This window comes from Pseudopipra pipra, chromosome 13 (genome assembly GCF_036250125.1).
Source record: "Pseudopipra pipra isolate bDixPip1 chromosome 13, bDixPip1.hap1, whole genome shotgun sequence".
NCBI lineage: Eukaryota > Metazoa > Chordata > Aves > Passeriformes > Pipridae > Pseudopipra > Pseudopipra pipra.
In genome coordinates, this window is record NC_087561.1 from 19,396,438 (window position 1) to 19,418,224 (window position 21,787).

A 21,787-nucleotide genomic window follows, 5' to 3' on the forward strand; every position below is an offset into this window, starting at 1 on the left:
GGGTGCCGTAGTTGCAGCCGCCTGGTGAAAGTTAATCACTGGATCTGGGGTGGGCACTTCCCAGAGCTCCCTGGTGTCCCTCATTGCCATGCCGGCTTTGTCAGCCCGGAGGGGAGCGGCGCAGGATGGATGAGCGGGCGGCCGCCGGGGCAGGCGCCCGCGGGGTAAGAGCGGAGCGGAGGCTGCGGCCGCCGGGCGAGGCCGCTCCGAGGGGGCTGAGGGCCGGCGCCGTCCCCTCCTCACCGCCCGGAGGGTCCCCCCGAGGCGGGGAGGGGAGCTGCCCCGACGGAGATGTCCTCCTCCCAGGGCGGCCGTGGGGCGGTTCTGTGGGTCATCCCGCAGCCTCCGGGACCGCGGACACTGCTCGGGGGTCGCCGCGGGCACCCCCGGTGGTCTGGGGAGAGTCTGGTCGTGGGGAAGCGGCGCTGAGGGGCTGTGGCGGCTGTTGGGCGTGTGTGGCAGTGGGGACGGCGGGGGTCGGTGCGAAGGGGACGCAGAGCCATCCTGCCCCTTCCCAGGTCCATTTTCAAGTCCGGACAGTGCAGGCGCTATTTTGTTACCCACGGCCCGGGGCCTCTGCCCCAGCTGCGGGAGATGGCCCCTGCTCTGCCCTCCTCTTCCCGCGCTCGTCCCGGTCCCACAGGAGCTCATCCGCACCTGACCCAACTCCAAATTAACAGGAACGTGTCCAAATCCTCCTGCTTTGATCTCTGAGAGAACAGAATGCCAGTCCGAGGGTGATAATCCCCAAAGAGTTAAAGGCTTTGCCTTGTCGGAGAGTGGGATCCTACCCCAGGCTCTGGCTCTGGCCATCCCTGCTGCTCTCTCTGCCCTCAGGCCTTTCCTCAGACTGAGTCGGGTAGGGCCATGAATATTCACCGTGGTATTTGCCCCATGGTCTAAGCAGCTGAAATCCCATCTGCCTCAATTCCAGGGCACTTTTTGAGGAAGGTGAGTGCTTGGAAGGCCAAATCTTTGATGTGGAGGAGCTGTGGTGGACACAGGGGCTTGTGTGATCCCAGACACTCATTGCTTTTCTTGGTGCTGTAACCAGCCAGAGTCCCACCAATGTCCAGCACGCGGTGGGACAGCCCAACACTTTCCAAACTCCTGGCGGGCTGTTTGGACTTCTCAGAACATCCAGGCCCAGACTCTGGTCCTTGGCATTCCCACCTGCACTCTCCCATCGTGAGATGCATCAAGAAGATCCCCACTCAATTTTCAGGTTAAAATTTTCAGTGTTACCTCTAATAAATGATCCTCAATTCAGCTCTAATGCAGTATAAAATAGCAAATTCCGCTTCAGTTCATCTTTACTCCACTTTTTAATGATAATTTTTCATTAAACATGAAAAATTAGGTTACAAGGCATGGCCTTGTAACCTAATCTCCCTGATCAGAAGAGTATCCCATTATCCCACAAATCTTCCCTCTCCTGACTTGTCTGCCCCAGCAACAGGTACTTCCAAGTGCATGCCCAAGTGCAGGGTGTTTCAGTGACCAAAGCAGTCTGGAGACTGTTCTGTTGTTCCCTTATCTTGTCATTTGAATACAGGTCTCGTGTTTACCAGAATGTCCAGCCTGAGCTGAGCAGGGTTGGGCATAGAACTGATTGAATTTTTTAGCAGAAATAGGGTTTGGAAATTAGAAGCATTGCTCATACCAGAGTCCAGGAGATATAAAGAAGATTGTAGCCTGGATCCAGTTCATCCATGACCTAAATAGAATTCTGACCCTGAAACTTACTCTGAATGCCTTGTCAGATTTCATCAAAGTTGGACATGAACTTTCCTGTTTGGGAATTTAGGCTCTAGATTGCTAAACTGGGTCTGTGTATCCCGACACCTGTGTGTGGGGAGCTGGCTATCTCAGGGCCGCTCTTTATCTGTATAATTCAGCAGCAGGGCTACGTGGATGAAATCTTGTTCTCATTCCAAATGCCTCCTGTCACATATTAGTTATTCTGTGGGAATGTTTTTGCTCGGATTTGTGGTTACACAGTGTTCAGTGATGACCTAATTGCAACGTTCTCATTAGGCAGAGAAATTTCTGAGTTGGGCTTTACATTTCACCTTCTCAGAAAGTAAATCATTCCTCTGTTACACCATCTGCATCAGTACTTTGCTTTAGCCCAGTGTTTTATGAGGGACAGTGAGACTGGTGAAGGCACTTTGAAGTGTGTGTATCTACAACACTTCTCCCACTGTACCATTGCAATGTCTAACAGCTCAGAGCCGGCACATCTTGTTGACGAAAATTCCTGCATCTGATGACCTGTAGCAGCTTTCTTACCACTAAAGAAACTGCACCTGTGTTAGTCTGGTGGTGTGTAATTTCCTTGAAAGTTGGTGATATAAGAACAGCTACAAATCAAGCTGGAAAAGCCCAGACTGCCGTTCTGCCTGACCCTGATGGGGCTTAATCTTTGCCAGGGAATGCTGGTGTAATTTTCAAATGTAGCTCAAAGGAATGCTGATTGCAAGTTACTTTAAAATGAGTCCCTAAGTCCCCTAGGTCTTGTAGAGACCTATATCTTGATATATCTGTGCTGTAATTTCTTCATTTGTATTGTGTTAAGTGTAATTCCTTCTCATATGCTGGAAGCCTTGAGCAGTGGGGCATGACTGGAGCTTTGAGTACTGGAAATGTGCTACAGATGAGAGGAGAGAATCTGCAGAAATAAGCAGGGAATGCAGACATTTTGAGAAGCAGAAAGAGGGAGGGTTGGAGCAGAAGAAAGTAGTGAGGGACAAAGGAAAGAAAAATCTAAAAGAAAAATCAGGAATAAAACTAAACCACCACCGTTGTAGGTGACCATCAGTGTGGGTGAGGCCTTGCAGTTGAACCAAGTTTCCCTGAGAACATTATATGTGACTTATGGGAGGGAGGAGAAGGGTAGAGGGCTCCTGGAGAAGTGCATATCCACACAATGAAGCCTTTGGTTTCTTCCCTTGCATATTTGTGGAGTGCTCATGTTTTTCTCTTACCCCAGGAGACATTCCCGTTTCCTTTGATTTTCCAGTGTTTGGAAGGTGGAAGGAGATGAAGCGCTGTTGGGTTCCCTTATTAACTTAATCTGTGGAAAGCCCCACATAAATCAGTGGCTTTCCTGTAGAAGGAGGTGTTCCTACGGTGAAGTCAAACAGAAGGTGGAGGGAGAGTTTGACACTGTCCCAGTCCTGTGCCTGTGACTCTTAGCTGTGCATTGCTTTGAAGTCTGAAGCTTAGGAGTCTGTGCATTAATGATCAAGGGACAGAGCTGAATACAGAATTCCTATGGTACTAAGGTAAAGGTGTGGGTAGAAATGTGGGAAGAGAATATTTAGGAGCAGTCTGGCATGTATAGTTAATAACATTAAAAAAGTAATCATGTTAATTTCCTGTAGTTACTCAGGTTCTCAAGGCTTTGAGCATCTTCTCATCCTTGTAGATCACTGATCTCTTGCTGGGTGCTGTTATGTCCACAATATTAACTTCCTTGAAAAGTAGAAAACTTCAGATTTTAAACCTTTTGTCCTTTTCTGTGACGGGAAACTTGCTGCGATCCCTTGGGCAGGAATGTCTGTTCCTCCTGCAGTGTTTGGGAGCTGTGTTTGGCATTTGGCTGTCACTCTGTCCTACTCTGCCAAGTGTCGGTGAGCCCTGAATGCTTAAAAAGTTTCTTGGGACTCTCAGCAGATGTGAAGCTCTTCTAAATTTGAGATTTGTCAGGAGCAGAATGCATTACAACAATTATTCCTGACTTTGACTTACGACTATGTTAAACTCACTTTTTTTACCACTGTGTGTATTCCTTTTAAGGCTCTAAGCTGTTTCTGCAGTTTCTCTCTCTGTTCTTCCCACTTTTTACTTTATAAAGAAAAATGGTTGAAAGTGCTGTGTATCTTGCTGCACTGAATATACAAATATCTTCTGACTGAAACAGTGAAATAGCCCCTGGGTTTCAATTCTGACCCCCTATTTGAACTTCCAGAACTTCACCTTAATCGCTGCAGTTTCTGGATTGAGCACTACACCAGTTCCCCTCTAAGCCCCAGGATTAGCAAAATTCAGATTTTTCTGAAGAAGCAAAGGTCAGATTTTCAAAATTTGGCTTATATGTGGGGACATAATGAAGCAGATCCTAAGGTGATATTTATGTCCTACCAGACATGAAGCTGCTTTCAGAATCCTGGCCTGGGCACCAGGGGATTCATAGTCTTGCTGCAGATGTCTCCCATGTGATGGAGGGGTACAGACCCACCACGGGGCTTTGGGAGCTCTTGCTCCCACACCATTTAATGCAGCTGTGGCTGCACCCTCTGCCTGCTCAGAGGGCCAACTCTGTCCCTTTAGGTGGAAAAACCAGAGACCTCAGGCCCCTCCCTGGGAATGACTGGGACCCCTTTTCCCAGTGCATCTCTTCAGCATCCCGAGTACTTGAAGCCATCCTCATTGACAAGCTCCTGAGTGCCTTGCAGGTACTGAAAGGTCCTTGTGATGGCAGGTCCAGCCCGGCCCTGCAGAGCTGAGGCCTGGCTTTGCTGTGACTCAGGTTGGTAGGACTGCATTCTGAACTCTTCTGTATTGTTTTTTGGTAAACATTGGATTTCTTTATGTCTTTAATACCGTAGTGTAAATGAATATTTGGGGAGCTGGCTGAGGTCTTTAGATCAGTTTTGTCAGGTAAAGCTCTGATGCAAATCCTGCTGTAGTCCAGCAGAAAAACCCCAGCTTTGACATTGCTTTCCCCTCCTGCCCCCGGGGATTTTAAAGGACAATTATTTTAAGCCGTTCAGTGTGTACTGAGCTTTAGTTCATCAGCTAAGAAGGAGTATGATGTCTTTCCATGACTACATTTGAAACTAAAGAACAAAAAGCTACCTTGAAAAATGGCCTTTGGGAAGCAGATGGCAAAAGCCAAGAAACTCAAGCCCTTTGCTAATGAATACTCTGTCCTTAACATTGTCTCTTTTGTTTCCCACACTTCCATGAGCTGCACATGGATTCAATTTGCCAGTTTTTACCCTTCTTACTGATGCCTGATCTGAGCAGTTTGGGAACTGGGACAGCTGTCAGCTGGGTACTTGGCCTCGGGTTTATTTTGTTGCTGCTGGTCTGTTTGTCCCTGTGCAGGCTCAGGTGTGGTAAGGTAATCCAGGAGAGGTGTGGACAAGGCTTGGGTGCATCCTGGGGAGAGGAAATCAAAGCCTTTCCAGCTTCCTGGCAAAGGGTGGAACAGAGACAGGTTTGGGAGCAGGTTTGCTTTGATTAAAGCAGCAGCATTTCCACTGTGACTCCTGTCGGGGAAGATGTTGGAGCTGTACTAGGACTTAATTTTAAGGAGAGCTGTTTTTCTTGGCATGACTCTAAAATTGATGGAAAGTCAGGGTGGAGCCAAAGGATTTGGCATCATGAGAATTTCTCACACCAGCTTGTCTTTGTGCTACAGCACCACAGAAGTGCTTTCTGCTGAGAGAAGCATCTACATCAGATGTTTATTTGTGACAGTGAAATTTATTCCAGTGAGTGATGATTGGCCATAGTAAGTGCAGTTCTTAGTAATGACTGTGTTGTTTCCAAAAACATATCTAGCTCCAAGATCTAATTAATCATCCATTTAAAAGGAAAATGGCATTTCGCATCGAGAACATAATGCATTTTCATTCCTCATTTTTCTCTCAATAACTGTTGAACAAAGATCACCAGCAGAGAGTGCTGTGGCTCTTCAAGAATGTGGCAGCAGCTTCTGAATTTGATTCTAAAATCTAATCAGACTTTGTTCCATAATTCTATTTTTAGTTTTTCATTTATGTGAAAACAAAATGTTAATCAATTACCTGTAACTTGATACCTTGGTGTCTCTAATTATCAATATTTTCGTAGCTTACTACAGGATTGTTTTTAGGAGCACAACTAACTATGTTCGGAAAAATTCTAATTGCCACTTTTTGAAGCAGTCATTTAACAGAAATTAATCTATTTTGTTCCAATGTGTTGACCTTTTTTGTTCATAAAATTATTTCTCCTTTAATTTCTGTTCTTTAATTTCATGTTCAAAACAAGCTGTTTACTCTTTAGTACAGCTTCTCTGTGCTGGGGGAAGATGGTCCTGCTCCTACAATTTGTAGAGCTCTAGCATGTGTATGGCACTCAGTGTTTCACAGTGACCATACCTTTAAACTTCCCAGGCTATGGAAGTTTGCTTCCAGCCAAAGATTACTGTTGGTTGGGCCTCTTTCATTTCTCAGTCCTGAGTCTGCTTGACATCAGCATTAAAAAGAAGTTGCACCCCCTCTCCCCCATCCCTATGGTGTTTATCAATACAGTTGCACCATGACAAGGCCTGGAGACTTGGAAGAGGTTAGGCTTTTTGGTTTAAATCAGTCGTGGTTGTCCCCTCACAGTCTTTATGATCATTGCAATATCAGGATTATCAGGTCTGTTTTTTGCTGCAGAACCTGCTGTACATCTTGTTTTTGTCTGATTTCATCGTTCTTAAGTCACTGAGGCCAAACAAATGCTATGTTGAAGTCCAGGGCCTCCATGTCTTACTCTTAGGGTTTACTCTGATCTGAATCCACTGGACGTTGAAGGAATCTTTTCATTCATTTCAGCAGATTTTTTTAAAGAGACATGAGAGGCGAGAGTGCAGGTAAGCAAGGGAGATGGTCAACTTTTTTACATCAAGGTTGTTAATATATAATAGACATTAGTTAATGGCTTACAGAACCCTCTTTGGGAGAAGAATAGTGTCTTGTAGGGAAATCCCTTTGTCCAGACTAACCCTGCTGTCCTTATTTTGCCCCAAGTACATTTAGCTGTAGGGCACTGGGGTGTGAATGTGTTTAGGGCAAAGCTGAGACGTTTATTTTTTCATAGTTGGCAGTTGTTTATCACTCTCCTGGTTACACGTCTTTCTTCTGAAATTCTGCATAGAAAGGGGCCAGAGTTCAGCAGTTAGAATAATTCTCCTTACAGGTGGTACCTGATCAATCACCTCACGGGTGACATGAGACTGCTGACCTCTATATTGCATTTCACTGTGTAAGCTGTTCCTTTTCTGCCCCTTCCTGTGCAGGCCCTTTCTTCTCCCAGGAACCATGCTGCACTTGAGTTACACTCCATTAGAGGTACCTCCCAAGCTGACATACTTTTGAAAATCTTCACAGGCAGTAGCATGCAGAACCTTAGATGAGTGGGAGCTGTGTTACCACGTCAATCACAATATAGACAGGATATTAAGTTGGCTGTGCAAAAGTTTCTGTATCAGTTACTTCCCTCTGAGAAGTTATGTGGTCATCAAAGTTTGATTATATAGAATGGGCAAAATAATACATTTGTGTAGAAAGACACAGCAATCACTTAGTGAAGGCCAGAGGAGTACATTGTGTGTAACTATTCCTGCTTGTGTGTTTTGAGAAGGAGAATTTTTCTAGTGATTTTGTGCATGTCAAGTTTCATGGTAGTAATTTCTGGTGCTGTTGGTCTGTGAATACCTGTCATTGCCATCTTGGTGAATGATAACTGGGTTTACATATAATTCATGCCTCAATCTCGTGTCTGTCAGATAGATTCTGTTTCTCTTCAGAAGTCACAGCTGGTCTCCAGCTGTACCCAAGGGCAGGACCTGAGGGAGTCCTTCAGGCTTTGTTACAGCTCAGGGCTGGATGTAGCAGCAACACCAAATCTTCTGCATGTGACTCTGAAATGGCCATGACCACCCTGAAGGCTGAGTGCTAAAACCAGGTGGTAAAACTGCAGCAAAAGCTGCAGTGCTGCAGGTCCAGGCTCACCATATGTGTGGGCAGCAAGGCAGGGCCTGTGCCCTGTGACTCTCAGAGACTCTCCAAATCCAGACTGAACTGACTTTGGACAAACTACTCCTATACCTTGGTACTTTCTTCACCCGTTTCTTGTGCTTCTTACCAGGTTTTGAAATGTTTTAGTCTTGTTTTGGTCTGTATCCCCTAATGTGTTGGTTCACTTCTTTTTCTTTAATGAATCTATCTGTCAAACTGACCTGAAGTGTTCAAGGCCAGGCTGGATGGGGCTTGGAGCAACTTGGTCTACTGGAAGGTGTCCCTGACCATGGCAAGGTGTCCCTGACCATGGCAAGGTGTCCCTGACCATGGCAAGGTCCCTTCCAACCAAAACCATTCTGTGATTCTGTGACTTTTGCATCCGTGACAAGAAATACGATCTCCCTTTTCAGAAATGTCTGTTCCTTGCTCCTGCTCACGTAGTAAATGTACTCAGCTCCTCTTCTTTGTCTTTTTTACTCTTTCTTGCATTACTGTCTATTTACAGTAGGGTCCTTATTTCACCCAACAATGTGTTTACAGACTGGGCAAAGAACATCCAGCTTTGGTGGTGGTGGGGATGTACTGTCTGGTCCCAAGAGATAATGGCACTTCCGAGCCCTGCTAAGGGTTTACTTTTATGTGTAAGAAGAAAAGCTCTGTTAAACTGGCCCAAGAGCAGAGATCCATGGAAATTAATTTATGCCCCTCTCCACTGACTGAGTGGTGGTGTCTGTACAGGAGGGATAATATCAGCAGCTTCCTGAGCTCCAGCTGCTGGGGACAAAGGGCAGCAGAGCTACAGTGATTCCTGGAGGGAGGAAGTTTAAGATGGAGGAATTTTAAAGAATGTGAAGGACAACCTCTTAAAAAATTGTGGGTGGAGCGATTCCCGGTCATCCAAACAGCTCCTAAGCCCAAGATTTATTTTCCTGCTTTGAACTGAGTTGCCGTTGTGGAGTTTTATCTTCTGTGCTTTCTCACACAACTACCGTCACCTTTGTGCGATTGCATAAATTGGCCCCAGTACGCTGGAACAGTTATTAGGAACCCCTTTCTTGTGTTGTTTCCTGAATTCCCACATTGTGGCGTGATGTGTGTGTGGAAACCGCTCACTTCCTCTGCTGGCAGCCGTTCAGATGAGCGCTGGAGCTCCCGAGGGCTGCGCTGGGCGGGAGCTGGGTGAAGGGAGGATACTGCGGGAGAGTATTGTAAGGAAGAGAGTTTGGATTTCATGCAGCTTTGTTCTTTTGCAGTTCGATAGTGCTGGTATCTCCAACTGTGGGTTAAACACGAGCAGTGCTCCTGGAATAAACAGCGGCAGAGGAGCTGGGGTTAACACGCCTCAGGCAAGGCTCACCCCTTCCCAGTGCCTGCATGAAGCAATAGTTGTGCTCTCCTGATGACTCTGCCTTCTCGCTTTGCTCCCATATTTTCTTTGAGCATGTGGGAGGGAGACAGGATGTGTGACTGAGGCACATTTTCTAACTCTTCCACTCGCTGTAGCTGTGTGTTTCCCTTACAGCTCTACCCCGCAGCATCCAAGCAAATATGTGCTTCAGTAGCTCCTTCTGCCTTGCCCTTTTCCTTTGGCGTTTTCAAACTGTAGGGTTGTGTGATGTCAGTGAGCTGGTTACATGTGTGTTTCTGCATTCGTTCCAGTGAAATGTTCCAATGAATGAATGTCGATTATGTTTATATATATTCTGCATTTGGGATTTCTGCAGTTTGATTTCCTGAACTTTTGTCCAGAGCTGCTTTTCAGTGTTAAGAGTTGAGAATGTCAGAAAGGATTCATTTGCGCAGAGCAAGTAAAAGGTAAATGGCTGAATCATGTCATGTCTCCTCACATGAAGGCAGAATTTCACAGCGGAAGGATTTGACATGTGGCCAGTTTTTTCACTTTTAGTACTTTTGGAAACTGGTGGCCTCTTACGGCCACACCTTGTCGTACTGGGACTACTTAATGGGCTTCATATTTGCATGGTTATGCTCTGTGTATTAAATCAGCTGTGGACACACTGTGACAGTTTCATTCATTTTTTTTGTTTCACTCTTTCTTGAAATTCCAAGTTAGTGACCAGGAGCCAAGTGAAAGCTGTCACTGGGAGATCATTCTCCTCCTGAGTTCAGGACAGGAGTGACCTCACTGGGGAAGGATTCTACTGCTTTATATGCAAAAGCTGGAGGTGGATTGTGAGAAAGACAGGGTACCATTGTTTGTACACAAGTAAGTCCCAATTGAAAGACCAGTTTGTTATCTCGGCTTTGTTTAGGCTGGGGATTTGCCCTGATTACAGGGATGGGGCAAGGAAAAGTTGGTGTTGCTTACCCCATTTCAGAGCAAGAGCTTTGCCTCTCTGATGCAGAGGCTGGTTCCACTGCAGAGCTGACAGTATTACTGTCATTCCCAACTCCTATTAGATCTAAAAGAGGGAGACTGGCTTAAGTCTTTCTTTTTATTATCATTTTGGGGTCCTTTTACTGGCTTTTGAGTGGGGAGACATGCTTTGCTTTAAAGGTTGTGACATATTTAAAGATAAGCTATTTTAGAAGTTGAAATTCTACAGTGTGATTCCAGGCTTTAAAGCCTTAGACAGAAGATGTCTCTGAGCGTGGCCATCATCTTTTATTATGCGGTAAAATGCTGAAACAAAGCAAAACCATGGTTGTATTTGGGGAAAAGAACTGAAGTCTCTTCCACCTCCTCTTCCCACACTGACCCATTCAATCCAGCTGTGGTAGAGTGGTAGAGGTCTGTGGATAATTCCTGTTTTCCTCAGGATAAGCTGAGCCTTGGAAGATTCCGTGATGTACATTTTGGTTTTAAGCAGAACACTACATAAGGGGAACTCCTTTAATATACTGCCTGTGTGCAGTTAGTCATGATCAGTTCTTGCTGCACTTTCAATTATTTTCAGCATTTGGCCATGAAAAAGTGGGTGAGTCAGCCCCTTGGCCGGTGTACGTTGGTATAAACCTGTTTCACTCCACTGGCTCAGTGGGTCGGGTGTGAGACCTTGGGTCTGACTTCTGTGGATGCTCCCACAGGTGCCTGGGTGACTCGTAGGGTGAAGCCCTTACAGCCCCTCTGTGGAGCACCGGGACTGGAGCGCGGCCGAAGCTCAGGCTGGGCTGGAGCTCTGCCACTTCCCCAGGGCAGGGACAGCGCTCAGCAGCTGCGGGGAGCAGTGGGGACACTGGTGGGGCAGCTCTGTGGAGGGACCAGGGTGGTCCTGGGGAGCATCAGGCCCAGCATCGCTGCTAGGTGAGAGGGGATTGTCCCGCTCTGCTCTGCACTAGGGCGGCCTCACCTGCAATATTGGGGCAGTTTTGGGCACCACAATGTAAGAAAGCTACTATGCCATTTGAGAGCATCCAAAGGAGGGCAACGAAGATGGGGAAGGGCCTTGAGGGAAAGCCGTGTGAGGAGCAGCTGAGGGCACTTGGTGTGTTCAGCCTGAGGGAGACTGAGAGGAGACCTCATTGTGGTCTACAACATCCTCCCGAGGGACAGTGGAGGGGCAGCTCCGGTGTCTGCTCTGTGTGACCAGTGACAGAACCTGAGGAACGGCTGCAGCTGTGTCAGGGGAGGTTTAAATTGGGTATTAGAAAGAGGTTCTTCCCCCAGAGGGTGGTTGGCACTGCCCAGGCTCCCCAGGGCAGTGGTCACGGCCCCAAGGCTGCCAGAGCTCCAGGAGGGTTTGGACAACGCTCTGAGGGACAGGGGGGATTGTTGGGGTGTCTGTGCAGGGCCAGGAGCTGGACTCGCTGACCCCCGCGCGTCCCCCCAGCTCAGGACCCTGCGGTTCCGTGCCCGCACACAATAGCGCGGGCGGGGGCGGTGCCGCGGGCGGGGCGGGCCCGGCGCTCGCTTCCTGCCCGCCCCGCCGAGCGCGTCCCGGGGCGCCGAGCCCGAGCAGCGGAAGGAGCGGAGCTGCCCTGTCCTGCCCTGTCCTGCCCGTGCCGTCCCGTCCCGGCCGTGCCCGTGAGCCCGGCCCCGCCGCGCACAGGTAACCGGGGAGGGAGCGAGCGGAGCCCGCGATGCCTTGGGCCGCCCTGCCCTGCCGGGGCCGCGGGAGCCCCGCGCCGCGCTGCCACTGACAGCCCGGCCAACCCCGGGACAACGACTCTGCTGCTTTTTGTTTATTCCGCCGAGCTCGAGGGACCGCTATCCTCCTCCCAGGCACCGCGGGCAGGTCCTGGCTGACCGTATTGGATTTTAACCCTTCTGTCTCGGTCTCCTGTCTGAATATATATTGATTTTTAATAAAAGAAAAAATCCAGCCACAAATCCAGTTCGTATCACATTCCCCTTTCTGTGGAGTCCGGTGTATTTCTACAGATAAAAAAGTTTACTCCCCCTCCTCCAGTTTTATTGACACTGAGGATGAAGAAGGATTTGCAAATGAAAGCGCCTTGAAATACAGCATCTTTTGGAGAGAGCTCTGCAGTTCTCCAGCCTGTTGAGTCTCGAATTCCACCCTTTGCCCCTGCTGAATCCGCTGTTCTGCCCTTTACTCTCTGGGGTAAAAAAACCAAACAACAACAACAAAAACCCGAGGGGAAAAAGAATACCTTTGGCAGCAGGGAAGCTTTGTGTGACTGACCCGACGAGCTACAAGTGTCCAGTTTCTGAAAAGAAGAAAACCCTTTTGTCTTCAGCAGATCAGTAGGTAAGAGACGTGCTCACGGCACAAGGGACTCTGCATTCATTCATCAGCCTAAACCTGGGAGTTAGACTGGCTCTCCTCTGTCAGCTTTTGCCCATCACTTCTCTTTCCTGTAAAGTTTACTTTTCATCTTGCAGAATTCTTGCAAGGAAAAAAAATTACACTTGTCCACTACCACTGGTAGTAAATTGCCAAATCAATAGGGATGTACTTGTGTGTAACTGGATCGAGTAAAACTCGGTGGAAGTCGCTGAAGTGGGTTTGTGTCAGGCTGTGTTTGAAAGCAGCTGCGTTTCTTGTGGTGCTCTTTTTGTTGGAGAAAATAATCACAATCATTGTGCTTGTAATCCACGTGTTGAGATTGTCTTTGCTTGTTGTGCTCCACAGAGGAGCACGTATGTGCCTTTACGTATCACGCATGCAAACAGGGCTGCCACAACTGGTTGGCATTTCTTGTTTCACACTGGAATTTGTTTTACATTAAGTGCTTTACTACTGTGTCACAAGGTGTAAAAGTGTTGGATCTATAATTAACCTGCCTTAACAGATTATTGAACATGGCTAGGAACACGCTTGGCGTTGTGCAGAGAGAGTATGAGGAGATGTTTCCTTTGTTTTGAGATTTTTTTTCAAAGTAAGACTGAAAATGCAGTGGAGACTTGCACATAATAACTGGATGAAGGCCCAGTCTCCGTGCAGGGAAACATATTTCACAGAATACTCCTTTCTGTAGGGGCCAAGTGCTGGAAGTGTCCTCGTTTACAACGATAATACTGCTGTGATTGTCTCATTTTCCTTCTCCCCCAGCTCTGTAACTGCATACCCCCTTCCCAAAGGCCAGAGTTTCATCACCAGCAGCCTTTCCTGCAAGGAAAGGACCTGTGGAATTTTGTGTGGCTGGTAGTAGGACTCCTTGTGTCAGAGAGGATTATATTGTTCCCTGTGGAAACACACAGCATCCCCCAGCAGGAGGAACTGCCTGTTCACGTGGTGAAACCAGCCTTAACATCAAGCTCTTCCCCACTGCGTGGGTTTTTCCTGTGGATGATACAGGAAAAGCTACATTGTAGTCTATCCTGGTCCTCATTCCTCTTTCGTTTTTAATTTTTTTTTTCCCTTCCCCTTCTGTGGAGGGATTTCTGTGGGAAAAGAAAGTGGAAAAGGTGTCCTGTTCCTGCCTTAGAGGAGGGGCAACAAGTCAGCATGCTCTGAGCTGCCAGACCTTCAGAGAACTCAGTCTCTGCTGAGGTGCAGCATGAGGGGACTGGGGTAGGTGACTCTCCACTGTCCATCCCGGGGCAGAGGACACGGCGTAGGTTTTGGCTGCCATCTCACTTTTTTCTGCCACCCTTGACTTCTTCTGTGGACTGAACTTTTCTACCAGATCTGGGTGGGAACACAAGAACCATATTCTCGAGCTTTCCCTGCACCCTTGTGCTGCTCCTGTGTGAGTGATGGGCAGCATCAGGTTGGTTTTCAGGGCTGATATGAAAACATGAACCCTACCATGAGGACCATGACCCTGTTAAATCTTTGGGTCAGACTTTCACCAGGGTTACCTCAGTGACTGCTCCTCAAGGGAAATAGGGTCATGAGCTGACCCTGGAAAAATTTGTCCCATGGTTGAAGATGCAGATTCATCTGGGACACTTGGTCTCCCTCTCTTTTACTTCCAGGACACTTACATGCAACGTAACCCCTCTCCTTAAAACATTCCTGGGAGCCCCAAACACAACACAGAATAATTTCTTTTTCTTGAGGAAAGTGAGGGATTTACAGATGGAGGAAAGGGGGTGCCTGGTCTTCTCCCAAGCTCTTTGTCTTTCTGACTCTGGAGATGTTTTGCAGGCAGCGCTGCCTGCCCTGGGGAGGAGGCTGGAGGCAGAAAGGAAGCTGGGAGTGGGAGTGGGCAAAACGGGTCATGTAGTGGGACATGGGATTGGAGTGGTGCTGGCACCTCATCGCTGGGCCTGGCTTGCCATGACACTTATTTCAATTGTGCAGGCTGGTTAATGTACCCATAGGGTGGTTCACCATTCTGCCTGTCCATGGTGACACACACCATGAGATCCTGCCACAGATGTGGGAGAACCAAAGTGTTCCTCTTTCCTGAAGCATGCTCAAGCCACTGTGGACTAAAGCTTTGTAGCAGAGAATGCTACAGCTGGACCACAAGGTTTTCATATGGCTGGAGTACAAATGTATAAAAATTCTCTGCAGTCTGTAATACAGCTCAAAGGGCAGCTGATTTAGATGTGCTTGAGTGTTAAGGTCAGGAGATCACATTCCACAGGTTACTAGATGAAAGTGCTTCAAGAGGGCATAGCATAAATATTTGACTCATATAGAGGGGATTGGTGCAAATCCTTTTGTCCCTTCCCCAAAGATGTTCTGTAGGAAAAGCACTGTTAGGAGAATAAAACCCATCAAACAGCAGAAAACTTGTAACTTCTTTGTGCTGGAGGAGGTTGGATGGTCACATAGTATATTATTGTTGAATTCCACTGAAAATCCCCTCATGGGATACACTGTCTTCAAGAACAGTGAAGGGAACTAATGTTTTTGAGTGTAAAATGACTCATAATGCACGGGCTCTTGAGGTTGGGTTTAACATTGTATGCAAACATGGCCAGCTGGTGGGGATCTTTTGGGATAAATAAGAACTATATTTGTACAAGAAGGCTTGAATGATGCATTTCAGATGCATCCTGATTAGCATAAGCCATTCACTTTGCAAAAGAGTAGCCAGAATCCCAGAAGTGGAGATAGTTTAATAGTTCTCTTGTTCTCTTTAGTCTGTCTTGCATCAGCAGACTGACCACTCTTTTTGTTTATTTAGAGATAAGGTTGCATTGCTTTACTGCCACATTTTCCTAACCATGACAGTGAAATTGAGAATTTGCAATCCCCAAGTCCTCAAAGCATAAATGCTTCTCCCACTTCTCTCCCTTCCTTTAGTCTCCAGTTAAGTGTAATGTGTTTGGGTTTTGTTGGGTTTTTGTTGGGTTTGGATTTTTTGTGTTGGTTTTTTTTGTTTTGTTTTGTGGTTTTGTGGTTTTTTGTTTTTTGTTGTTTTGTTGGTTTTTTTTTTTTTTTTTTTTTTTGATGGAACGATTTGCACTATTAAATTCTTTATAGGGCCCAGCACAATGATGCCTTGCTCTATGCTGGGGCTCACTGTCACTGCAATGAATGAACAGCTCAAGTAAAATTTGAGCTCATTAAAGCTTTATTTTCTTAACATGGAGCAAAATCTGATGTAGGATTAGGTTGTTGCTCTATTAATGCATACACAAAGATAGGTCTTTAATTCTAGATTTAGCAACAGTCCAAGATTATTTTAAATTATAAATACTTATAGCTGTGAATGAATTTGTCTGTTCATACCCCTCATGGGGCAGAACTCCGTTGTGCAGTTCTTGCTTCATTCTTACTGATGCCTTTTAAATAGATGCAGAGCTGTACCCTGCTGGGAAGACAAAGCCCAATATAAGAAAGTTCTGACATGTTCAGAGTATGTATTGAACTAAAACCTGGCTCCAAACACCTGTAAAGGACAAGATGCAGAATATGCTGTGTGTTAGGTTCTGTTCTGAATTAAAAAGAAAACAATGACCTTGTTCTTGGCAAAAAGATTCATGGATTAATAGGTGTTCCCACTTTGGGCTGAAGTGTAAATGCTTTCAGAATAAAGTAAGATGCCTCTTTTCCCCCATCTGACTGTTGTTGCACATTCCCATCTTTCAAGGTATTTTCAGACACTCACTTCTGAGGAAGTCCTCTCAAAGGGTTCCTAATCAAAACAGCCTTGTGGATTTTTTTTCTCCTTGTTATTGGGGACAATATAGTGGGAGTGGAATGTCCCTAGTTGCCAATGTTTGCTGCTAGGTATTCTCCTTCCATGGAGACCAAATGTTTGTAATAGTGTGAGAGCAGCCATTCTTGGTGATTGGCAAAAAGGTTCAAGGCTCTCTTTCTCCTTTTCTGTCCCCCGAAATACAAGAGAGGACTTGGATCTCTTAGTTCTTCATAGAAGTGTTCCAAATTGCCTGTTACTGGGGTTATACAGTTTCAGGAAGCACTAGAGGATTTGTCAGAGTGATTTAGTCTGTTTTGTTGAATCTGGGCCACAACCCATTTCTGTAAGCTCTTGCTTTCAGGACTTCTTTGCTTCTCTCACTTTCTGATGAGTAGTTACTTTCTCAGTTAGACTTGCACCTCCTCTTGTGCCTCATCCTCCCTGTGTGCACGTGCCCCGTGTCTGTGGCACCATCACCATGCTGTGGACCTAAATCATTGTCTTTCATGAAGGAGCAGGCACATGGCTGCCCTGTGAGTCCAGTGTGGCTGCAGGAGCTCCTCAGTTGTTAAACCCTTTTACACAGGAGAGAGTGTATTCCCAAGCAGCTCTGGAATGCAGTGCTGGCCACAGGAAGGATTGCACGCTGCAGCCTCTGCGCTATGGCCGTGCCTTCAGCTTTTGCAAAAGTATTTGGTTCATGCTTTGGACAGATCTGATGCTGAAATTGTATCCATGTAAAAGTAATGGACTGTATGGAGAACTCTAAAGTCAGCAAATATCCAGGTCTTGCATATTACTTGGCTCTCCAGAGTAGCCTTGAAATGTAATCTTCAAGACAGAAAAAAAATCTCAACAACTTTGGGGAATAATAGTTTAAACTCGCTTCTAGGAGCAATTAATTTTTAAATCTGCAATATAATCTTTGTCTTACTTGCCTACTATGCCTGTAAGTGAAAGGAGTTTTTCAGGATTGATGAAATTCGTGTTTACATAGACACTTGGATGTAATTTTTTATGTAAGAAGGTATTTGAAATTCTGTGTATAAATGGCCATTCAGGGCAAACCAGACATTTGATGTCAGCAGGAGATCAGTGACTGAGGAATGAATAGGTGAATGAATAGGAATGGAAAAGTCATGAACAAAAAAACCCTTGAGAACAAAATAAAAAGGCTGTGGAAACAAAATTCTCAAAGCCTTAAAATCTTGCCTTAGTAGAGTAGTGAGGTTAATGTGAGGTGCTCATCTTAAGGGAAGGAAGAACATGTGTTGGAGTCTCCTGTGGTGCCTGGGGGTCATGAGCACTGCTCATCTCTCCTGATGGTTGTTGGATGTGTCATTCCTTGTGAGCAGCTCCCATGTTGGTTGGTTGGCACTGGAAAAGTGGGGGCTCCCTCCTGTTTCTAGTGGCTCAGTCGTCTCCTGTTTTACTGGCATGCAGTCTGCATTCTTGGTCCTGAAGAAGGGCTTCAGACATAAATGCTGCCATTCATACTTGTTTTTTTACTTTCTCATCCTCTCTGAGAATGACTGTTGTCTAGTTTGGTTGTGTCTAAGCTTAAAATAAACTTTTGGATTTTTTAGAATACTAAATATCTGAAATTCTTTGGGAGTTTGGAGAAGTCTTTGGTCATTTTCCGTGATAACTACTGTTGGGCTATATAAGGTTCATCAGTATTGGTTTCAATATAGAACCAGAGTTTTTTTAAGTGACAAAAAATTTCACTGATCTAATAAAATTGGTTTTTAAAGGCCTGTTTGTATTAGCAAAGCACTTACAGTGTCTAATTGTAGACCAAGATGTTGTTGAGCAGTTTCTCTTATAAGAATGTTTATGAATTAAGCTAATTTAGGATTTTGTTTAGTGAATTAATTAGCATTTGTAAGACCTTGTCTAAGAGTTGTATCACAGTAATATTTGTTTGCTTTAAAATGTTTTGTGTCTCTACACAACTTGTTTTTTAAAAGAATTATTTATTCTCTTAGGATGAGTTACTGTAACCATCAAGGAAAGTAATTCCACATTTCAGTGACTTTGTTCCCGTCAGGGTTTGGTGGACTTTTCCTGCTGTTGTAATTTGGGTGGTTCTGTGTTCAGCTGAAACAAATTTGATTGCTTCATACTAGGGCTAGCCTGTCTTGTTGTGGGGCTTGGGAAAAACAGGGTGGAAAAACATATCTTCCTAGTTTTCCCATTGTCTTTTTGAAACAAAACAAAGTTGAAACCTCCTCCGTATTTCTGGAGAGACAGAACTTAAAACCAGTGGGACATGGCATCCCTGCCCATGGTGGGGGGTTGGAACAAGATGGGCTTTAAGGTCCCTTCTGACCCAAACCAGTCTGGGATCCTGGGGTAGCCTGTGGAGGTACACAAGGAATTAGGAATAGATAACTTTCTGAAATCATCCCCACTGAGTGCTGATATCCTTATTGGGTAAGAACAAATTTGCAAGTCGTTTTACTGGAGAATGATGAAGGTTGAAGAGACTGAGAGCAATTATGTAGCCTGTCCCATCCTTTGGATAAGATAGGGCCATGGGGAGCAGGCAGAAAAGAGCACTCCAGAGTTACATGGAAAAAAGCAGCTTTTGCTGTTGTCGAGTTGGGATTGGGTTTGGAACATTTGAATCTTCTTTAAAAAAAGAAAAAATAATAGAAAAATCTTAGCACCCCCGGAGGGAAGAGTGGATTTACCACCTGGTGAAAGACCAGTACCTTTCTGATTTGGGGAAGTAGGGCTGGCAATAGAAACTGTGGGAGAGACCACTGGCCCCATCCCGTGCTGCTCAGGTGGATTTTGGAGGGATGTTTCCATGGAGCACTCTCCAGTGGTGGAGTGCAGCTCAGGGTGGTCACGCTGGGTTTGTGCCCGAGGGGCCACGTGCTACCTGTGGGCTCTGTGCCTTGGTCAGGTTCCTTTGCTAAGCAGGGAATACTGCATGCCTCCAAATCTTTAACTTTGCTGCAGCTACTAGGGAGACCTGGCAGAAGGATCTTCTCCAGCTGTAGAAAACATTCAGAAGGTTCCCCTGTCTCCTGCTTGCACAAGGTCTGGGATGCCAACATCCTTGATCCAAACCTTTTAGGCAGGATCTGTACTCACTGTTGCAGTTACTACAGAAAACTGGCAATGAAGTTTCTATCAGCAAGGAAGAGGTTGTGCTGGGATGGTTTACACAAGGTTTCCTAAGCAATACACCTAAAAACAATTATTTCCTACTGTAACTGCATCTGCTTTGCAGTGGTTGTTGGAAGAGTTACACTGAAAGAAATCAGTTCCCTCAGTGACATAGTTGTGGCAACAAAAAACATAAATGTAGGCCAGGACTTAGCCAGTCATTGCTGTGCTAAAATGAATGTACCAATATCTTCCTCCCGGTGTGGTGGTGAGGCTCAATTAATCATCTTAGGAGTAATTAAAGGTTTTTTACAAGGTGCACATGAAACCCCCAGGTGGTTATGATAAAAGAACAGCACTAAAACCACTTTTATAACGTCGTCGCTTTCTCAAAATGTGGTGGTCTGGATGTTCTGTTTCACTGTAATTCATCTTGCTGATCCACAGCACCCATTGAGATCACTGTGGAATTGGGCTGTACCAGTACTGCAATAGGTTTGTGCCCTTCCTTGAGCCACAGCATCTCAGAAAGAGCATTACCAACTCTGGTGGGCTGACTGACTGATAAGGTACCTGACAACTGATAAGGTACCTGTATTTTAACTGTTTGTTTTTATAAAGGAAAAAAACCCAGCCCTTTAACAAAAAGGAGGGGCCCTGCCTGCCTGTGTTCTGGATTCTGTGGTCCTGTTAAATTCTGTGAAACTCTTTTGTGAAATAAGAAGAGCCCCTCCATATGGGGGCTTAAAATAGTTTAAATTGTGGTATTGCTAGAAAAAGCCAGAAAATTCAATTCTAAAGTTAGGCCATAGTTATTGTTTTCTTCTCTGCATCCTTCTCCACCTGAGGTTTTTATTTATGTCAACTTAATATATAAATTTTGAGGATGTCACAACTGACATATGAGAAAAAGCTCCCTTAAGGTAGTATAAAATGGATATATCTGTTTGGGGATCGCATCTGGGTTGTTTTCAGGACTACTTAAGCTTTTAGGTTTGAATTTTGACTTTATTTTTAACATAGATAGTGATTCCAATCTTTTTCTTTTTTCTTTTTTTTTTTTTTTTTAATCTCAGCAGCAATTAAAAGAGCCTGATCCTATCAGTAGGGACAAATGATGCACTGTCAACATTTTGCTCCCTTCAGATAATGCACATGAAACTGGTTTGTGTGTTTGAAGATTACATTTTACTCTCACATGGTTTTCATTATCTGAGAGCCCTGAGGAGAGGCCTGGACTAAATCAGGGAAGGAATGGAGAAGCCACACAATGCAATGAAAATGGTGCTGAGGCATAGCTGGGATACTTGTGGGACAGGGGCTGCTGAGACACAAGTGGGGTGCTGCTGGAGCACCAGCAGGGCATGGAGCATTGGGGAAAGGCAAAACTAAACTTGATGGTGAATCAAAATTGCAGCTCGGGTTTGCAGCAATTCCCCAGTTCTACAGGGGTGATAACTGGAGATCTGTGAAGTTCAGAGGAGGTGGATCTTGGTCTGGGAGGCAGCACTCTGAAATGAGAGCTGGTGTGACTCAACCTTTGTAAGCGGGAGCTGGTTTTAGCAAGAAGGCATCTAAAAGGTGAGACCTGGACCTTTCTGGAGTTGGTAGCAGAGCTCCCATTGCCTGTGCTGGAATTTGTGTTTCATTAATGATGCAGAAATTCCAGTACCTGCCCCTAAAGGGTTGTGTCTCTGCAGGTGTGTGAGTAGTGTTAGGTAGCTCTGCATAAGAGTTTAAATAACTGATGTGTTCCTGTAGAAATATTCCCAATAAGAACAGCTGGACTGGTTTGGCTATTAGGACTGGTGTATTCAGAATAAATCCTCCTGCCCCTGTGACTTTTAAAATTTTATGGAGGAACTTGAAATTCCATAGCATTCTTCTCAAAATGCTTAAAAGCCATGACACATTCCTGTTTATACCGGGCTTTGTAAGTGTTTATTCTTCTCTTTTTTTTCCCCTCCCTTTGTAATATAAAACCTAAATTATGTTGCTGAAGATTATAGGAACTTCCCTGTGAAGAAATTGATACTTTTTAGTGAGGGAGTTTTAACTCAAAGGTCAAATAAGGTCTTTTCAGTTTTTTCCTCAGAAATGTTATTTAGGGAGAGTCTTTCTATGTTGATGTCTTGACTTATTTATCTCAGTCTAGGCTGAGCAACTTGCTGCCTTTTCTTTAGGCCTGTCAGGCTTTCTTGTGCTGTTCTGTGCCCAGATCCCAGTGCCGTGAGTGTTTGAGGAGAAGGACTAGTGGCTGTTGTTGAGGCAGTTCTAGTCCTTGCTCAGGTGGACTCTGTTTGGCCCAGAGAGTTGTTAGAATTGTGATCAGTCTTTGGGTATCGTGGTGGCCTCTCTCTGTGGTTGCCCCATGATCTAATATAATGGGCATGCATATTATTTGTCCCCCTCCG

General features: G+C 45.5%; 1 protein-coding gene across 4 annotated transcripts in view; it reads left to right on the forward strand.

Moving 5' to 3' along the window:
* The window catches only part of AMOT (angiomotin), a 58,734-nt gene continuing 36,947 nt past the window's right edge, over positions 1 to 21,787 (forward strand). Inside the window, exon 1 of one of the 4 annotated variants that reach the window (XM_064670251.1) lies at positions 1 to 164. The gene's annotated coding sequence lies outside the window, so the exon portion shown is untranslated. Of the gene's footprint in view, positions 165 to 11,747; positions 12,458 to 21,787 lie in introns of those variants that run through there. The other 3 variants (XM_064670254.1, XM_064670253.1, XM_064670252.1) reach the window with 3 other exon arrangements.